The sequence below is a fragment of the Trachypithecus francoisi genome, unplaced genomic scaffold, assembly GCF_009764315.1.
Source record: "Trachypithecus francoisi isolate TF-2019V2 unplaced genomic scaffold, Tfra_2.0 Contig01440, whole genome shotgun sequence".
NCBI classification, from domain to species: domain Eukaryota; kingdom Metazoa; phylum Chordata; class Mammalia; order Primates; family Cercopithecidae; genus Trachypithecus; species Trachypithecus francoisi.
The window spans coordinates 6,367,593-6,389,026 of NW_022681431.1; the positions used below are offsets into that span (position 1 = coordinate 6,367,593).

The window sequence follows — 21,434 nt, forward strand, 5'->3', positions numbered from 1 at the left end:
TTTAGCTACATACGAAGAACTCCCTAAGCAGAATCATTGTTAATGAAGTGATGGTGGAAACAATACTCTTTTTCACTTTGACAACTCAATACTTAGGAGTCCACAGTTACTAACACAATGACACAGCAATATAGTACACAGAGAAGGTTACAAGCTAAGCTACTTAAGACAAGGAGGACAAAAAAAAAAACAGAAGAGCCGTAAAAAAATAAATACATGCAGGCTGGGCGCGGTCGCTCATGCCTATAATCCCAGCACTCTGGGAGGCTGAGGTGGGTGGATCGCCTAAGGTCAGGAGTTCAAGACCAGCCTGGCCAACATGGTGAAACCCCATCTCTACTAAAAAATACAAAAATTAGCTGAGCATAGTGGCACATGCTTGTAATCCCAGCTACTCAGGAGGCTGAGGCAGGCAGAATTGCTTGAACCCAGGAGGCGGAGGTTGCAGTGAGCTGAGATCACGCTACTGCACTCTAGCATGGGCGACAGAGCGAGACTCTATAATAAATAAATAAATAAACACACAAATAAATACATAAATAAACGCAGACGGTATTTGTAGATATAAATATTCCTCTAAAGAGATATTTAAAATTACCATAAAGATATTTTATTTGTCCTGAGTCAAGAAATGATAAATCAGATATACTGCCTAACAAAACTATTCCTAAATCCTGGTCAACAGAGTACGTGCTTCCTTCACTACACAGCACTCACTCCCTCCAGCCCATAAAGGACATCAGTAATCGATGGCTTGCTTTCCTGCAAAAACCATGTAAAATCTATGGCATCGACTTTCACTTTGCAAAAATTTTATATTTAAAAAGAATGTATCCCAGCACTTTGGGAGACCAAGGCATGCGGATCACTTGAGGTCAGGCGTTTGTCACCCGCCTGGCCAAAGTGGTAAAACCCCATTTCTACTAAAAATACAAAAATTAGCAGGGCGTGGTGGCAGGCACCTGTAATCCCAGCTACTTGGGAGGCTGATGCAGGAGAATCTCTTAAATCTGGGAGGCGGAGGTTGCAGTGAGCCGAGATGGTACCACTGCACTCCGGCATGGGTGACAAGAGCGAGACTCCATCTCCAAAAAAAAAAAAAAAAAAAGAAAAGAAAAGAAGATAGGTCCATCGCAATTCTTAAAATCTTGTTGTAGGCCAAAGTTACAACAGAGAAGAAAAGGAAAATAATTGATGAAATAAATTTAATAGCTTGTTGTAAATACCACGAATTGCCTTTAAAAATTTCTTCAACATTAAAAAACTTAGAAATCTTTGGCTTGCATTAAAGTTGGGGAATATATGACCACACATACACACAGCAAAAGGTATTTTTGGTGGGAGGAGCTGGTAATATTTTGGGGAAAAAATGGCATACTATATTGCTAATGCATCTTCAGTGAAATGACTTTTTTTACAAGGTAAAAAGATCAGTCTTAGGTTGAAAAGGGGCTTGAAGTTATTCCAATTCACTATCAAACTCTAATTCCCTCCACAGCATCCTGCCCAGAAGTTTTAACACCTTCTCCCACTGTGAAGAATTAACTCTGCCTAGAGAGCTTTTGTTGTTTTAAATTTTTTTTTCTTAAAAAAAAGTCATGCATGACTACATAGTATGAGCCAGGCACTGGGCTAAGAACTTTATCTCGCCACATTAATCTTTAAAACCACTTGAAGATCTAGGTTCTCTTGTCACTCCTATCTTGCAGATAAGGAGACACAGAAAGGTTAACGGTCACAGCGGGCCATTGGTGGAACCAAGATACGCCATGGTCCTTGGCAGAGTTATTTCAACCTACACAGCATATGTATTAGTCCGTTTTCACACTGCTGATAAAGACATACCTGAGACTGGGGAGAAAAAGAGGTTTAATTGGACTTAAAGTTCCACATGGCTGACGAGGCCTCAGAATCATGGTGGGAGGTGAAAGGCACTTTTTACATGGCAGCGGCAAGAGAAAATGAGGAAGATGCAAAAGTGGAAACCCCTGATAAAACCATCAGGTCTCGTGAGATTTATTCACTACCATGAGAACAGTATAGGGGAAATGACCCCATGATTCAATGATCTCCCACGGGTCCCTCCCACAACACATGGGAATTATGGGCGTACAATTCAAGACGAGATTTGGGTGGGGACACAGGGCCAAACCACATCACCATATCTATATCCATTTACTACAAACCACAGAATTTGACCTCCTGAATTTCTGTTTCTAAACTAAAAATTTCCTTCAAAACTTTTCTCATGCAAATACCAGAGCCTCTGAGGTTTCTGTGGACTATGGATTCCCACTCAAGAATCTTAGCATTTTTTCTTTTTTTCTTATTTTATCCATACCCGGCTTGCCAACTAAAATGCAAAGCATCAATAAGACAAATCCAATTTTCTTTTCTCGAAATGATTCAGAGGGGTAAGCAGGGACCATCACAATGTTTAAAAATTAGAACCACTGACTAGTTCCTTACATTTGTCTTGTGCAAGAATTTCTGCTATATAACACTAACTGGGAGAAAATAAGAAATGGGGGCAGAGAATGAATGGCCAACTGCCATGTTTCAGGTATAAACAGTTTATTAATAGGACTCCAAATTTAATGAAATAGCAATATTTTAAGACTTTGTTCATAGTTAAAATATAGATGCCACATTATCGAAACATGAAGCAAAGATGTCATTGAAGAGTGAGAGGGATAATACTTGCCCCAGCAGATCAGGTGGGTCACTCACCCTATGTATTCTATGCTTATCTTGCTTACTTGTTGTCTCTCTGTGAATAACGGTGCTTGTATCAGGTAAATTAGTCCTAGTAGGCTGGCTTTCTTCATGAAGAGAAGAAATAATGTAAATCTTAGTAAGAAGACAGCACACACATGCATAGTTTCTGCATGTACTTGCCTATATTTACAGGCAAAACACCTCAATTAAAGTAAGAGTTATAAGAAATATCATTCTCTAAATCTAATTACTAATTCGGTTTTTTGTTTGTTTGTTTTTGAGAGTGTTGCTCTGTAACCAAGGCTAGAGTACAATGGTGTGATCATGGCTCAGTGCAGCCTGGAGTTCCCAGACTCATGTGATCCTCCCACCTCACCCATCGCAGTAGCTGGGACTACATGTGCCACCATGACTGGCTAATTGTTTCAACTTTTTTGTGTAGAGGTGGGGTCTCACTATGTTGCCCAAACCGGTCTCAAACTCCTGGGCTTGAATGATCCTCCCACCTAGGCCTCCCAAAGTGCTGGGATTACAGGTGTGAGCTACCTTGCCTGGCCATTAATAACTCGTGTTACACAACACTAATAACCTTAATGACTCTTTTTGCACAAAACTAATGCTTTACTCCTTAAAACCTTGAGCACTTATTTTTTGACTTCAAAGATGGCATTGTCTCAGAACCAATTCATAAGACAGGCAATGATTATCTCCTGAAAGTGTGACCTCAGGAACAACCAGCTACTCTTAACTTCTTTATGGAGAGGGCTTCCTTGATCTCCAAAGCTGCTGGAATGTCCTGAGTGGTTCTGAACTGTCTAATTTTCCCCAGAGAGGCACAAAAGACTCCTGTGTCTACCACTGCTCTCAACTCACTCAAAGCCAGTGGCCTCCATTGTACATCCAAGCCACCCTTTTACTTATTCTGAAACTCACAGGAAGTACATTATAAACAAGGTGACATAGATTTGTTCACAGGGCTATATTTCATGAACTACAATTATTTGTGTTGCTTTCAGGTCAGACTTTTTGCTTTTACAGCTCTAAAATGTTATTTGTTTAAATCCCAGCCCTAAAATATTTAATACAAACTATTAAAACATCATTTGCAATACCAACTTATTCTTCATTGAATCTCAGCTCATAAAAATGTTCATTCATATTAAAAAGCTATTTTTAAATGCGGCTAACTTATTGCTTAGAATACGCTAACAATTAAGCATTATACTTCACTGGATTTTTTACAGTTTAAAATTCTATTTCTCCCATCTCATTTCCTCCCCCACCAATTCTGCCATCCAAAATATCAACATTATTTTAAACTTTGCTGTTTTCTTGACAATAACCTCATTCACTGGTCACTCAGAAATAATGTCCTTCTGAAGATTCTGGCAACTGACTTTCATACTCAGTTATACAAGTCAGGTTTTGGCTTCCTAAAGATGTATGAGCACATCATGCCAAGGCCCAACAGAAGTTTCTCCAGCTGAAATCAAGGGGAGATCTACCTATGGGGAGCAGGTTGTGCCCTTCAGGAACCAGCGTCCCCACTGTTGAGCCATTCACAGGCTGTGCTGGTAAGGCCTTGTTCTCTCATCCCATTACCTGGTGCAGCAGGGGTGACAGTCACAGCAAGCATCACACACACTAGTGAGAAAGCACGCATGCCCGGTTGCCAAGATGACCATTTACTACTCAAGTAGAGCACAAGGTTTAAACAATGCTCTCAAAAATTACAGCCTAGAGTTGCTGAAAAAGCTGAGTCCCCACAGATAGACTCGAAGCTGCAAAATCCAGTAATTGGTGTACCTAAAAAGTGTCCAATTCAACAAGCTGTAGGTCAAGCTTGCAAGATTCTGGAGATGGATGGCAAGCGAAAACGTGAAGCCAAGAGGCCCACTCTTCATTTTGACACATGGATATTTTCACACCCGTGAGATGGATCTGAAGCTTAATACAGAGCTGTAATGCAAAAAGCAACACATGAACAAAATACATGGACACATAACAGCAGAGTGAATGCCAGGCCTGAGTTAAGCTCCTGGTAATATAACACCTGGGGTTTCCCGTGCCCATTTCCTCCTGCAAGTTTAAGGCACATTACTAAAATGATCTCATTAATCCTCACAACACCTGATGAGGGGAGTAGGCAACAAATATTTTAATCTCCCATATAAGATGGAGAAAGAAAATCACCAATGTGCTGTATAACTTTTCCCAGGATTACAGCTGGCACTCAGGGAAACAGTCGACTTGAATCTCAGTAAAGAGTTGACTACACCAGGCTATTTTAAAGAAAAAGCTGCTCACTAAGACGGGTTTCTTAATTAGGCAGCTGTATACCACATACGTTCCAGGTGGATTGCCATTCCGCTTCTCACAGAGTTTTCACACCTGTACTAGACTGCCAAAGAGAGTCATTTTTAAGGCCAGGTGCGGTGGCTCAGGCCTGTAATCCCAGCACTTTGGGAGGCCGAGGCGGGCGAATCACTTGAGGTCAGGAGTGCGAGATCAGCCTGGTCAACATAGTGAAACCCCAATCTCTACTAAAAATACAAAAATTAGCTGGGTGTAGTGGTGCACGCCTGTAATCCCAGCTACTCGCAAGGCTGAGGTAGGAGAATTGCTTGAACCTGGGAGGTGGACATTGCAGTGAGCTGAGATTACACCACTGCGCTCCAGCCTAGGCAAGAGACAGACTCTGTCTCTAAAAAAAAAAAAAAAACCACAAACACACACAAATAGAGTCGTTTTAAAAAATACTTCCCTAGACCTCCCGGCTTCCAGTTACGCCCTTCAACTGTAAGATTATGCCCTCCAACTTCTCAAATGGGACGCCTCAGATCCCCAAGTTTACAAACCAGTGTGCCCCAGGAGGACACATTTCCGGACCAACGGGTACATCGTCTTGGGGCTCACTTTGAACAGATGGTCATTTAAAATCTGATTTTGATATTTAAATATGTTTTTTAAATGAAATGCAAAATTGGCATAACATTTTCAAATTAGTCTTAAAATAAACGATACCCTAAAGCATGCTGCTTTAGGACACACCCACAAGCAGGGCTAGGATAGAAGAAAAAGGATGTTAGCTGCACTTTGCTATTAGGTGTAGTTCAGGGAAAACATGTCCAAAAACAGAACAAAGCAACTTAAGAGGAAAAACAATTCCAATGTGCTTGCCTGGTCCAAACCATTTCAGAGAGACAGGAACATAACTTTCCAGAAAAGCTTTTACCTGGCTCTCTCTTCACATGGGCTTTAAGACCTATCAGTGTGGAATCCCACTTAGGATTTTCTTTTTTTCTTTTCTTTTCTTTTTTTTGTGAGACAGAGTTTCACTCTTGTTGCCTAGGCTGGAGTGCAATGGCACGATCTCAGCTCACTGCAACCTCCGCCTCCCAGGTTCAAGCGATTCCCCAGCTTCAGCCTCCCAAATAGCTGGGATTACAGGCATGCACCACCATGCTCAGCTAATTTTGTGTTTTTAGTAGAGATGGGGTTTCTCCATGCTGGTCAGGCTGGTCTCAAACTCCCAACCTCAGGTGATCTGCTCCCAAAGTGCTGGGATTACAGGCGTGAGCCACCACACCCGGCCAGGATTTTCTGTAAAAGAACCTTAAGATTACTAGTAGTAAAATGCTTTTTGCATATTAAACCCTGACAACATCAAAGCTACCTATTGATTCACTTAAGTATGTTTAGAAAGCCCAGCAGATACCAGATTTGCCCTGCTGAAGGCCTTTATGAGCTGCTCCACAAAACATCTTAGCACCTTTGACCACGAGGGCAGGGTTCTCTTTACTATTCCAACCAGAAAATTAGAAAATTAAGGAAAGGCAAATGACTTCAGATGTTGGTAGGAGGAATTCCTTTATATTTACTAAAAATATCCACTAGCTGCCAAAAGAGTCACATGATAAAGTTGGAAACCAGAAATGGAGGCGTGTAGAAGGTACCCCCGGGTTACCAGGAAAATCAGTTGATGGCAGATACAGGCTTCTCCCAACAAGGACTTTTTCCAAATGCTCAGAATTAGAATTAGGTATTGAGGGCCCATTCATATATTCCTGGGAGCTGCGAGGAGAATTGCTTCCAACATCCAAGTTCCACAAAAGGCTAGCAAAAGATCCAAACCTAAACCACCGAAACCAAACTGAGTAACTGCTTTGAGGAACTCATTGAGCACTCTGACCACGGGAGACATTCATTTCAAGCTCCTCAGGGTGGCTCCAGATTTATAAACGGAAATTTATGTCCACATTTCTATAGCTCCTGAAATTGCCAGAGAAGGAAATTCTGCACACACACACAAAACTATGCACCACTTCAGGGCAGCCACTGGCCTCAATCAAGAACACCTTATGTTTCTACCCAGTAACTGAGATTCTCCAACTCAGAAAACCTCCCAGCAAGTCCAATTCTGACTCATCAGGATTCTCTGACAGTGAGGCAAAGTTTACAAGGAGACCATAAACTTTACAAGAGGACTTTAAACTTTATGTGAAAAGCAGAATGTGTATATCTAAATCAATTGTCCTCGTTCAAACGGTCACCTTAGAAAACCACACACGTTATTTCCAGGAATCCTGAGCAAATCATTTGGAATTCCTATCCTGAAAGAACCTTCGAAGCCAGTTTTCACATCACACAATGCAAGCTTCTTTATAGACATCTCATGACGAAAGAAAAACTATTTCCCAGCTTGCTATCACCTAGCTTGCAGAGCACACTTTAAAATGTTGTGGCCTGGGCCAGGCACAGTGGCTCACGCCCGTAATCTCAGCACTTTGGGAGACGGAGGCGGGTGGATCACAAAGTCTGGAGTTTGAGACCAGTCTGACCTATCGGGGGAAACCCCACCCCCAATATTTAATGTGGGTTCTTTTCTATTTCCCTAAGCATCTCGGCTGGTTTAAGAAATAAAGGGAAAGAGTACAAGAGAGAGAAATTTTAAAGCTGGGTGTCCGGGGGAGACATCACATGTCAGCAGGTTCTGTGATGCTCCCCCGAGCCGTAAAACCAGCAAGTTTTTATTAGCAATTTTCAAAAGGGGAGGAGTACACGAATAGGGTGTGGGCCACAGAGATCACATGCTTCACAAGGTAATAAAATATCACAAAGCAAGTGGAGGCAGGGCCAGATCACAGGACCACAAGATGGGGCGAAATTAAAATTGCTAATGAAGTTTCAGGAATGCATTGTCACTGATAACATCTTATCAGGAGACAGGGTTTGAGAGCAGACAACCTGTCTGACCAAAATTTATTAGGTGGGAATTTCCTCATCCTAACAAGCCTGGGAGCACTACAGGAGACCGGGGCTTATTTCATCTCTTCAGCTTTGACCGTAAAAGATGGCCGCCTCCAAGGGGGGCCATTCACAGACCTACCCTCAGGGTGCATTCTCTTTCTCAAGGATGTTCCTTGCTGAGAAAAAGAATGCAGGGATATTTCTCTCGTTTGCTTTTGAAAGAAGAGAAATATGGCTCTGTTCCATCCGGCTCACCGGCAGTCAGAGTCCAAGGCTGCTCGAGGCTATCTCCCTTGTTCCCTGAAAATTGCTGTTATCCTGTTCTTTCTTCAAGGTGCCCAGATTTCACATTATTCAAACACACATGCTCTACAAACAATTTGTGCAGTTAACACAATCACCACAGGGTCCTGAGGCGACATTCATCCTCCTCAGCTTATGAAGAACATGGGATTAAGAGACTAAAGTAAAGACAGGCATAGGAAATCACAAGGGTATTGATTGGGGAAGTGATAAGTGTCCATGAAATCTTCACAATTTATGTTCAGAGATTGCAGTAAAGACGGGCATAAGAAACTATAAAAGTATTAATTTGGGGAACTAATAAATGTCCATGAAATCTTCACAATTTATGTTCTTCTGCAGCGGCTTCAGCCGGTCCCTCCGTTCGGGGTCCCTGACTTCCCGCAACACTGACCAACATGGTGAAACCCCATCTCTACTAAAAATACAAAAAATTAGCTGGGTGTGGTGGCGCGCCTGTAACCCCAGCTACTGGGGAGGCTGAGGCAGGAGAATCGCTTGAACCCGGGAGGTGGAGGTTGCAGTGAGCCGAGATCACACCACTGCACTCCTGGGCGACAGAGCAAGATTCTGTCTCCAAAAAAAAAAAAAAAAAATCCACCCACAAAAATTTAAAGGCCCAACACCATTGGGGATATGTTCTTAAAATGCACTGGGGGATATGAAGACAATTCCAAAGAAAAAAGATTCAGAGCATGTATTGAGTTATTGCAACATCACAGAAATAAGTATATAGTCTTCCAAAGTGTCTACTATGAAAAGGAAAATATTCCTTTAAATCTTTAAATTACAACATAAAATACATTAACTTAATAAACATTTCTTGAGGGGAAGGAGGTAATATTCAGCAATGCCTTCCAGAATGGCTTACCTTACTGGAATCTACTCTAATAACAGCAGTAAAGTGCAAAGCAGTCACATTATAACCATACATTCTCTTAAAAACCCCTCTCCCACAAATATTCATTGACTGTTAAAGTGTCCTACAAAGCACATTGTCCTAATTCAATCCTGAAAATAAGACATCTAAATTTCAATGCAACAGCAGCCAGCAATAAAATGACTATAATATTAGCTTCACATTCAATTGCACAGAAATCCACAGTACACTATAAATTTGTGGTAATAACCAGAAAATTTCTGGGTAACAGGGAACTCTGTAGTGATAGACAATGTATGCATGTTTTAGTTCTTGTTAAAAAAAATTACGTTATACCAACAGCTTTTTATTAGTGGCCATTTCTAAAGAGAGGTCACTATACCTTATTTGTTTAGCAAAATAATTTAAGACCACATTAATGAAATGCCCTTGATCTTTTGAATGTTCATCTTTAGGTAAATTCAGTATTCAAATTATTACATGGGATCTCTCATAACTATTAGCCCTGGCTATCATACTCCACAGACCTGAATTCCTATAAACATACCTGTAAGTTAAAGTAAACCCAAGGATTGTTCAAAGTCCAAAAATTCTAGTCACAAGGAGCAAATATTCGGGGGCAAATGATGATTCCATCATTATGGGTCTGTAGACACAACAGATAAATGGTCTCCATAAAAATATGTTTTAAAAAATCTCCCCAGAAGGGATTTTTTAAAACAGTGCCCAAAATACCTACAGCTTTAAGAATTTTGAAGTTTATGTATATTCCTGCTTGCACAGTAAAATTAATAACCACTAGCTAGTATTTTGCAGAAAGAAAGAAAATGCTAGGTAAAAGGAAAAACAAGAAACGACCTCATTTCCCCCAATATATCTAATCCCTGGCAAACCAACATTCCTTATTTTCTTTTATTTACCATTTGATGAATACCCTAAAGGTCTGGAAAAACTTCAGCATTTCTAATTAGACTGTAATTTTTCTACCAATCAGACATAGTTTCACCTTTATACAACTTCCCATGTCCTAAATGCCAACATCCCGGCATGCTCCCCATCCATCTTCCTTCTCTTAACAGCACCTGTTTTGAAAAATCGAAAACATTAAATCTTTCCAAGAATAGTCCTCTGAATATCAATCAGTTAAAGATGAGAGGCCTGGACGCGGTGGCTCACGCCTATAATCCCAGCACTTTGGGAGGCTGAGGTAGGAGGAACACATGAGGTCAGGAGCTCGAGACCAGCCTGACCAACATAGTGAAACCTTGTCTCTACCAAAAATACAAAAATTATCTGGGTGTGGTGGTGTGCACCTGTAGTCCCAACTACTCGGGAGGCTGAGACAGGAGAATCACTTGAACCCGGGAGGCGGACATTACAGTGAGCTGAGATCACGCCACTGCACTCCAGCCTAGGCAACAGAGCGAGACTCTGTCTCAAAAAAAAAAAAAAAAGACAAAAAAATTCCTAACTGCCACATAACCAGCAATTATCCACGCCAGGGAGTGCCTTCCTTAATGAGACCATGCAGACCTCACATGTGCTTAGGCAGGAATGAATAAACCCCAGAGTCCTAGGCCACGAGTTGAAAACAGTCAAATAAGGACCTTCCTATGTAGATTACAAGTTAAAAACAAAACGGACTCAAGTTAGTCTAGGTAGAAAAGGTGTGTGTTTACTGGTAAGGTTTGGTGAAGCTCCCTGTCTCCGGGAGGGCCGGATACCCAGGCTCAAGTAGGAGCAAGTAGGGCAAAGTTCAGCCAAGGTCCTGCCATACCACAGGCTGCCCGAGCCACTGTGGCCACCACGGCCTCCCCTCAGTGGACAGCCCCCTCCCATGGACCTGGGCTCTGGACCCTGCACACTGTCATCAGGACAATGCCCCATCAACCGGCTTAGCTGGCTCCAAGAGTCTTCACAAACAGAACTACTTTCCTGAGAAAATACCAGAATGGGTGGGGTTGACTAAGCTCAGATCACGTGCCCAATCTGATGGCCAGAGGTCGGGGAGGGAGGCTGAAGCCCCCTGGCTTCAGCACAAGGAGGTTGAGTCCCAAGCCTCACATCTGCCTTTGAGTCCCTCAAAGAGGAAGGGGACCTGGCACAGAAAAAGGTAATTCTGCCACGGAGGGATGTGGAACATAGGATTCGGAGAGTCCTTTCCAGTTCTAAAATACTATAAAGAGGCCAGGCGCAGTGGCTCACACCTGTAATCTCAACATTTTGGGAGGCCAAGGCAGGTGGATCACTTGAGGTCAGGAGTTCAAGACCAGCCTAGCCAACACAGTGGAACTCTATCTCTACCAAAAATATAAAAAATAGCTGGGCATGGTGGTGGGTGCCTGTAATGCCAGTTACTCAGGAGGTTGAGGTAGGAGAATTGCTTGAGCCCAGCAGGTGGAAGTTGCAGTGAGCCGAGATCACACCACCGCATGCCAGCCTAGGCGACAGAGCAAGACTCTGTCGCAAAAAAATAAAAATAAATAAAATACTATAAAGAGTTCAGATGAAGATTTAATGCCTCTCATCCTAAACAGAAAAGAAAGGTATTAATCTTACTAATTCTAATAATAAGGAATGAATAGCCTATTTCCTCAATCTATTTTCATAGAGTATGATCTGATGAAAGCTATTTATTAAAAGAAACCAAATAGAGTGTCTCTCTGTCAATTAGGCTCCTACTTTATTTATGTAATTCTAGATCCATTTGTCTAATTTCGGCTTGTGAAAAGAAAATGGAACTGATTTTCCGCAATGATGCTAAATACAACGCTGTTATAATGTTCAGAGCAGATAACAGGAGGGGAGCAGGGAGTCTATAAGAGACTGCCAGGTGCAGGAATAACAAACATACAGATGTGATCAAAGAGCAGCAGTTATCACAGGGTCAGATTTTGACTCAACATAGCTAATTCCTCCGAACATTTGAAAGAATCCAACCCCGGAACAAGTTTCACAACCAAACAGTACCTCTACCAATGGGGGCAGCCACTGCTAGGAAGAGAGCAATGGGCTGAACATGTTCCCCCCAAATTCATATATGAAAACCCTAATCCCAGTCGATGGTATCTGGAGGTAGGGTCTTTGTAAGGTAATTAGGCCATAAGAGTGGAGCCCTCATGAACAGGATCAGTGCCTTCATACGAATAGGCCAGAAAACTAGGTAGCTCTGTTTACACCATGTAAGGACACATGTAAACCAGAAAGAGGACACTCACCAAGGATCCTAATCTCAAACTTCCAGCCTCCAGGACTGTGAGACATAAGTGTTTGTTGTTTAAGCCACCCTGTGTATGACAATTTGCTACAGCAGCTCAAACTAAGACACACAGCATGGAAAGCATCACTGGGCAAGTGGGTAGGCTGGCTGGGCCACCCTTCTAAGGTCCTGTCCAACTAGATTTCTAAAAAAAAATGGTTTTCTAGAGTCTGAAACAAATAAAAGCTGAAATTAACAAGATAAAACTTTGCATTTGGACAAAAATAATAGACTCAATATAGGATAAAGTAGACCTGAGTTTTTGGGGTTTATTAAACGGACTACCTCACACAATCTGTGATTCCACTGTAAGGGCAGTGTCCACCACCCAAACTGCTCAGGCCACCTGGGGGCTCTGAGTTCATCTCTGGGTTTCCCATTTTAAAAAGAACACTGACATGTTAAAGTACTGAGACAAGGGTGACCATGATGCAGAGGCATCTGAAAACCCCCTCAAAATGGAGATTGATGACATAAGAAAAGGATCTAGATTTGTCTGATAAGGTTGCCATAACGAGACAGTAGACTGAGTGGCATAAGCCCCAGACATTTTCCCCAAAGTTCTAAGGGCTGGAAGTCCAAGAGCACGGTGCCATCTGGGTTGGTTTCTGGCGGCGGCCCTCTTACTGGCTTGGACCTTCTTGCTCTTGTCCTCAGATGGTCTTTCCTGTGTGTATACACTCTGGTGTCTCTTCCTCTTCTTGGAAGAACACCAGTCCTACTGGATTAGGGCCCACCCTTATGACCCCATTTAACCTTAACTACCTCCTCGAAGGCCCTGCTTCCAAATAGTCAGCACACTACAGATTAGGACTTGAACATGTGAATTTTAGGGAGACACAAGTCAGTTCATAACAGGACTCAATCCTAAATGTATGAGAGTCGGTATGTGAAAAGGATACCCATTTGATCTTTATTGCTCTAGATGGCAGAATTAGACATGAAGTGGGAGTACTAGAGTTGGACTAGATGAAGTTTAAGCTTCTTTCATTCTGCTGGTATTATTAAACTATAGAATATGAGTTACTAAGGACTTACTATGAACCAAACTTTGTGCTGATCAAATCTTTCTGTCCTGAGGTAGATACTACTATTATGACCGTTTATTGTTCTTTACAGACAGAGGCTTGCTCTTGCACAGTGTCACATTGCTGTTAGGTGGCAGAAGGACAGGATCCCAGACCATCAAACTCCAAAGCCACCCAATCTAGCTTTTCACCATTGAGTAGCCTACAATACAAACGAGGAAACAACTCCATTTATCAGTATAAAATCACACAGAAGAAAACTAAAATACTAACAACCATATTACCACCATTGTTTACTTTTCTATGTACCAGTTGTTTCCATAGATTGTCAGAGCTAATCTTCATTTCAAGCCAAGGTAGGCATTATTATGCCCATGTTACAGATAAAGAAAAAGGCTCAAAAAGCCTTCCTCAAACTCAGACTGAGACTAAAAACACGTGGGGAACCAACCTCTGAGTTATTTCAAATGTAAATCTTTTATGTCAGTTACAATCCACTCCAACTAGGCTCTGACTTGGCTCAGGCCCTGGGATCTGATAGACTTCAAAATCCTCTGAAGCCGACCACATTTCCCAGGAAGGGCCACATACAATCCAGACACTGCCTTTAAGAGAGAAAAAGATGCAAGGAGAGCAAATCCTACGAAATGAAATCAGGCTTTCCACTACCAAGTCCTGTGGCCATTCGGCAAGAACTTACGGAGCCCCACTACACACTAGTCCCAGGGAACACACAGAGCAACCTGCAAAAGGACACCCCCCTCCCCTGGACCCTACATTCTAGTGGAGGGAGACTGAAGGAACCTACCTCCAATATAACACATCAAGCCAAAAAAAAAAAAAAAACAGAGTGAAGGGGCAGAGGAACAGGGATACAGGGTTGAGTGCTGTTTCAGAATCAATGATCAGGGTGGGCTCGGGTTTAAACTGCTACGAAGGAACACAGAAGACCCCCTAGCTATACATTCAGCAGGTCCCGCAGTGTTGACTACAGCCTGTTACTTCCTTGCTTTTCACTGGAGGAAAGGGTGGACCGCAGTGCTAATTACAAACAGGTCAAAGGGAAAGAAAAATACAAAATCTTTTTCCTTGACCAGAAGGGAAGCAGTTACCATGTACTGTTGCCACGGCATTGGAGAAATAGAAAAAGCAACATTCTAGGTACCAGAATATGAAGAGAAACATAACAGTGAGGAGAGGACAAGAGGCGGGCAGAGGTTTCACGCCCTGCAGTGCTGAGGCCTGCTGGGTGGCAGGTGGGAAGCAAAGCTTTCAAAAAGGACAAGGGTTGGAAGGGTGGGGAAGAGGAAAAGCTCAGTGCTATTAAAGAAAAGGTCTCTGCCTAGCCGTTCTCTACATCCCTAATATATCAGGTTACTTAATAAAATAGTTGCAGAAAAATCAAAATAAAAGAACACCAAGTTTCTGAAATGCACAGAATATTTCTAGATAAACATTTTCTGAAATTTTCTTTTTTCTTTTTTTTTTTCTTTTTGCCAATATGTACCATAGGCTTCAACCAGCTAACTTACTACTATTATGATTATGTATGGCTCAGGCGTAGAAGGCTATACTTGGTGGGATGGAAGGAATATGCTAAACGTCAGGCAGAAGAGGGTTTGTAGCCAATTTCTGCCATTTACAACTATGGAACTATAGATAAGTCACTTGGCTTACCCAAGTCCCTTATTCTTTAACATTAAAATAGAAAGAGCAAAAGAGATAACAAGTATAAAGGTTGGCTTATGATAGTAAATTAATAAACATGCCTTTTCTTAAACAGTTCCAGTATCTTTTGCTCTAACACAATCAGCGTTGGGAAGATTCATTCCACTGTTAGATAACTGATTTTATAAAATTTTAAAAATTGCACATATAGTCAAAACCCTTCTTAAGGCATGAACATGCAATTCACAAAGGCAGAAATACTAACTGCAAATAAACATATGGAAAATGTCTCAATCTTAACTCATAATCAAAAAAATATACATTGGCCAAGAGTTTTTAAAATGATATTATGTAATATCATTGGTTACTGAGAAACAGGCAACCTGTCATACCCTGATGGTCAACGTATTTTTATCATTCTTCTAGAGAGACCGAAAATATGAGTCAATGCCTTAAAAATGGATATTCCCTTCCATTCACCATTTACACTTCTAAGAAATTTCCTAAGAAAATAATAAGTGGATGTTCTTGACAGCAATGGAATGAAAAACTGGAAGGAACAAAATTCCCACCATGCACATAAACTATAATATCGCCATAAAACGTAAAATATAGTCATTAAAATGGTTATATTACAAAGACATAGCAACGCATATGAGAATTCAAAATCTAATTTCTTTATTTTACAGAGAGCTCATAAAAATCATTAAAAATAAAACTATCCAATAAAACTATGGACAAAGACAGTTTACAAAAAAAGAAATACAAACGCCCATAAATTACAAATTACATTGAAACACTATTTTTCACCAATTAAAAACTGTAGCATCTGTGATACCCAGGACTACAAAGGTATAGAGACACAGGCAATTTCATACCCTTGTGGTAGGAGTGTATGTGGACATTACTAATGTTTACCAATACCAGGGCCTCCTCCATCTCTGATCCCCTTGAAGCTGGGCATATGTAAATAGGAGTAGTCAAGACTACAAGCTCCAAAAGCATTCGAATCACAGATTTCACTTACTACATGACACAAGAACTGTTTAACCTTGTCACATCTTAATGTCTTCAAACGTAAACAGGGATAATAACACTATCTACCTCATAGAGATATTTTGAGAATTAAATTCAACCATAGTGCATGGCACATAGTATTAAAAATAATAATAGAAATCACTGATCTTACTATGTAGCAGGCACTGTTCTATGCATTTACCCATAGTAGCTGATTTTATCACTCAATAAACAGCACCATTTGTATAAGAATATTACCACATTGCTTGTAATTGCAAATATCTGAAAACAACCAAATTGTCCACCAGTAGTGAAGGGGACAGTTAAACCAAAGTATTCAAAGAACGTCTATGTGGCTGTTATGGGGAATGAAGTAGTTCGATACACGCTGATAGACAAAGATTTCTTTTTTTTTTTTTTTTTTGTATTTTTTAGTAGAGACGGGGTTTCACCATGTTAGCCAGGACGGTCTCGATCTCCTGACCTTGTGATCCGCCCGTCTCGGCCTCCCAAAGTGCTGGGATGACAGGCTTGAGCCACCGCGTCCGGCCGAGAAAGATTTCTTAAAAAATAGAGAAAGACTATTGTTTGACTTTGTTTTTAAAGTCTAACCGTATGTGTGTGGTTAAGAAATGGTGGGTAGATCACTTGAGGTCAGGAGTTCGAGACCAGGCTGGCCAACACGGTGAAACCACATTTCTACTAAAAATACAAAAATTAGCCAGGTGTGGTGGTACACACCTGTAATCCCAGCTACTCGGGAGGCTGAGGCAGGAGACTCACTTGAACTCGGAAGGCAGCGGTTGCAGTGAGCCTAGACTGCACTGCACTCTAGCCTGGGCAACAGAGCAACACCCCGTCTCAAAAAAAAAAATGGGTTCTTGAGCCAGACTATCTGAGCTCATTTCCTACTGGCTGTATGGCTTTGGGAATTGTCTAAACACTTAGCCTCAGTATCCTCATCTGTAAAACAGGATTAATAATAGCAACTACTTCTGATGGCTTTTGTGGGGGTTAAAGGAGCTAATATATAAAACAGTCCCTGGCATAGAGTCAGCAACCAAATAATGTTACTTGCTTTATTACTAATCACTTTAACATGTCACATGGATTGAGAGATAATGGGCCTTTTTATTTTCTTTATATGTATCTGTATCTAAAAAGATAGAGAGATTTGTCTTTTGAAAATACAAAATAGTATTTACTGATAGGAGAGATGTATAGAACATGTCATATGAGAAATGTTGGTACAAAATCATATATACAGCCCAAAGTCATTTTTATTAAAATATATTTAATGTTATGTAAATAAGTGTACATTAAAAATTTAGACATGCACCACCAAAATGTTACCAGTGGTCTCTCTGGCAGATGGATTATAAATTATTCATATTTTTTTCTTTTTACTTATCCCTATTTTCTGATTTTCCTAAAATCAACACATATTACTCATGCAGTAAGATTTTAACTGTCGCAATCTATTTCCAACCATAGAAGCTACAAAGGAAGAGGTTAAACTGAGAGGCTTCCAATGATGTAACCAGAGATGGACTTTTGAGCAAAAACAAGTAAACAATACATGATTTACTGAGAACCCGTACGTTTGATATCATGACGCTAGCAAGGAAAACAGCAATTGATCATCGGTGCCTAAGACTGCCATTCTCCATTGGGCCAGGCTCCCACCTGACTTCAGGAGAGATTTCAAAGCCAGAATCTGGCCCCAGGTAAATGCAATAGGAGCCAAAGCAGGTAACTCGGGTCATAGCTGAAGTTTGCTGCAAAGTCCAGAGGGCACTGCCTGCAGGGCTAAAAGCAACACTGCACATCCACACGCTGGGTTTCAACACTTTTTTTGACAGCAGCAAATCCATAACGGACTCTGAGTGAACTAGGAAAGAATAACTAAAACATTCAAAATACTTTCAGAAAATCAGTTTGCATTATGACTTCTCTTACAATGTCCAGCTCTGAGTAAGCAAGGAAGGTCACAGGATTTCATTCAGATTTGCAAGCAGAAAGGGAAACGTGAGCTTATACTCAGGAAATCCTTTTGCTAAGATTCAAAAAATCTGAAAATGAACAAAGTCTAAAACATGCACATTTCAATTTGCCCCTTCTCTCCTTAACATCTCTCCATAACCTGAGACAGCTACGTGCATGGTTGGACTGGATTAGAGGCAACAAGCACAGACACAGTAACTTCACGATGGGGTTTACAGCACAGGAATGAGGAGGAGCCAGTGGCAGGTATAGAATGTTCCCACACCCCAACCACCGCCAGGCTCCGCAGCTCACTTAACGCACCAGACATTGCCTCGGAGCACTGCTTTATTGGTACCACTTCTGAGAAGCAGCAAAGCAGACATACTTCTTTCTTAATCATCTCTCTCAATCCCTCTCAATGACAATGACTCATTCTCTCTTTCAACCTCTCTCCCTTCCTCCTCCTACCCTCTACCCTCATAGCTACCACCTTACCACTACACTAAAGCCAGCAAGAGGCCACAACTACAGAAGAGCTTCCAGGCAGCAGCGAGGAAGCTCAGTCTCAAAAAAAGCCAGACAGGGGTCCAGATGCCTGCGTTCCTTCCGGAGTTTGCTATACGACCTCAGTAAAATCCCTTCACCGCTGTGGGCTTTTCTCATGTGGAGAACAAATGGGTAAGAAGAGACTTCTGAGATCTTTTTCCTGCTTTAAAATTCTGTGATTTCACAATAACTGAATACAGTCACTAAACGTGAAACCACCAGGACACTGGGGGGCGGCCAGCACATAGCCATCTTTGTTGTATTTTTCACTGTGTGCTTCCAAAATATCTACTGCAAAGAAGTATATCCAACTAGACCCTGGGCCCATGTTTTAAAGTTTATACACTGTAATTAAAAGCAGAATGACTTGCTTTTACTTTGGATTATGTAATTTCTTTCTATTCATAATAAGCAGCTCTTACATGACGCCAAGTGAGTTTTCTCTTAGGCAGCACATTCTTACTCAACCAGAGAACTGTTGGCATTTGGATTAATAGAATCAATAGCATCTTTCATTCCAGAAACAGAAATTGCTGTTTTGATACGGTCTGCCCAGCAGTTCTTCCAAGGAAAATATTTTTATTATTTTACTATTAATATCTCATTACAGCTTCTATATGAGTGAAGCATTTATTTTTGTACTAAATAAATCATGCTCTTTAAAATTAAAAAAGAATATATTCTTCTTGTTAGAGCTTGGAGTTGAAGCCACTGACTGGCCAATGAACTCACAAGTGTAGACAGGGTGCTACGCAAGGGATAAGTTTTTCACAAACACCACAAGCGTCTCTGACCCAATGAATGGAGTTTAATAGAAATTCTTGCTACAACTAAAAGAAAGAAAAGGATAAATAAAAGAATATACTCTCCAACTGTAAAATCTACTTAAGCAAAAGTAGGTTATCAGGTCCTTATTGCAGAAAGTGGTTTTCATTTCTTCTCTGCTGTGGAAACAAACCTCCAAATCGCTGAAAGGTAGAACAGTATCCTTCTACAGAAATCAGATTTCATCTTGACAGAATTAAGTAAGAATCACTCACTATACACTGATCTATGTTGTAGTAGATATTAGGAAAACTCAAAGGTATAACAGGTTCTCTGTCCTGCAAAGAGTTTACAATCTCATTTGGAAATCAAATGTACACACATGATAAATACTACTTAAAGGGCTACCGCCTGCCAAACACTATGGAAGGCACGAGGGATGTGAGTGAGACACTCCACCTCTGCCAAAAAGTTCCTCACAAGCTGCTGGGAAAGCCAGACCTGAGTAACCCAGACACTGCTAACCTCCCAGGACCACCTCCGTTGCACTTACAGTGGGAAACCCGGTGGCCTTCCTAAGAATGTGGTGGCTTCCAGGGTAGACAGACAGGGAAGGAGATGGAGGTAGCTTATCTTATGGTCACCTGTTGTCATTTCTCATTTCCTGGAGGTATTCCCTCTCTGTCAGGTGAAAGTAGCACCTAGTTGGGTTAGTTGGTTGGATGGCTGGTTGGGTTAGTTGACTGGTTGGTTGGGTTTTATCAGTCTGACAATCTTTATCTTTTAATTGGTACATTTAGAACATACACATTTAATATAATTACAAATACATTAGGGTTTACATCTACCATCTTATTTGTGCTATTCACCTCATCTATTTTGTCTTTCTCTCCTTTCTTGCCTCCTTTCGATTGAGTCTTGTTTTTATTTTTCCCTCTCTCCCTCCACACACACACAAGTTTAGATGCTATACACTCTGCTTTAAGGCTTTTATTATCCTAGAAATTTACAATAAATATATCCAACTGATCAAAGTGTAAAGTTAATCCGTTATTTGACCCTTCTGCCTGATCTTAGAACACTTTAATACTATTTACACCCTTCACCATCCCCACTCCTAATTCAGAACACTGAGTGCTTCAGCCACAGTGAAGCTCTTTCAGTTCTCTGAACTCTTTTCACAGCTTCTGATCTCTGGTCTTTGCACTTGGCTACTCCCTCTAAGTGGAATACCACCCTCTTCTCCTCACACCCCCTTCCCAACCTGGCTAAATCTTTTACACCTCTCAGGGCCTAGTTTCAGAGAGTTCTTTGCACCCTGGCTCCCCTGTCCCTGCCCCCTCCCCAGTGAGTTTCCCTTTGTTATGCCTGTCTTCCCTCCTAGACATTAAGCTACAACAGTCAGTGAGTGTTGGGCACAGAGGCTGTAACACATCAGGGTCCACCTGGATACCGCTAGCCCTCAGCACCACATAATGGATACTCAATAAATATTTGTTGAATGAAGAGATGAATGAAACATAGTGGTTTCAAGACATATAGAAATCAGGAAAGAAGCAAGGAAAGCCACAGGTCACCCCCCACCCCCCGCAAAAAAAGGTCCACTTTATTGAAGCAGAAAGACTCCTATGGTGATTTAAACAGTGCAGGCTCCAGTGCCACACTAAATGAACTTAAGTCTAGATTGTATCACTTACTAGTGGGTGACCTTGGACAAGGTACTTAACGACCCTGTGTCTTTGGAAAATAGAGATAACCATAAAACAAACTCGTCAGGTTATAACAACCTGAGGAATAAGTAAGCTAGCACTTGAAAAGTATTTAGAATACTTCCTGTTAAGATTCTGGATATACAGGCATACTCTGGAGATTGTGTGGGTTCAAATCCATACCACAACAATAAAGCGAATATCACAATAAAGCAAACATCACAACAAAGTGAATCACTCCAGTGATTCACAGTGAATATAAAAAGTTGTTGACACTATACTGCAGTCTATTAACTGTGGAAGAG

The 21,434-nt window shown here is 41.2% G+C and overlaps 1 protein-coding gene and 1 non-coding gene across 3 annotated transcripts in view; one reads left to right on the forward strand and one right to left on the reverse strand.

Moving 5' to 3' along the window:
- PSD3 (pleckstrin and Sec7 domain containing 3) overlaps nucleotides 1-21,434 on the reverse strand; it is a 565,834-nt gene that overhangs the window by 436,242 nt on the left and 108,158 nt on the right. The gene's annotated exons all lie outside the window — the stretch shown is intronic.
- Nucleotides 19,334-19,487, forward strand: LOC117096054. Its single transcript, XR_004442330.1, has one exon. It is a non-coding gene; the product is annotated as a small nucleolar RNA SNORA62/SNORA6 family (small nucleolar RNA).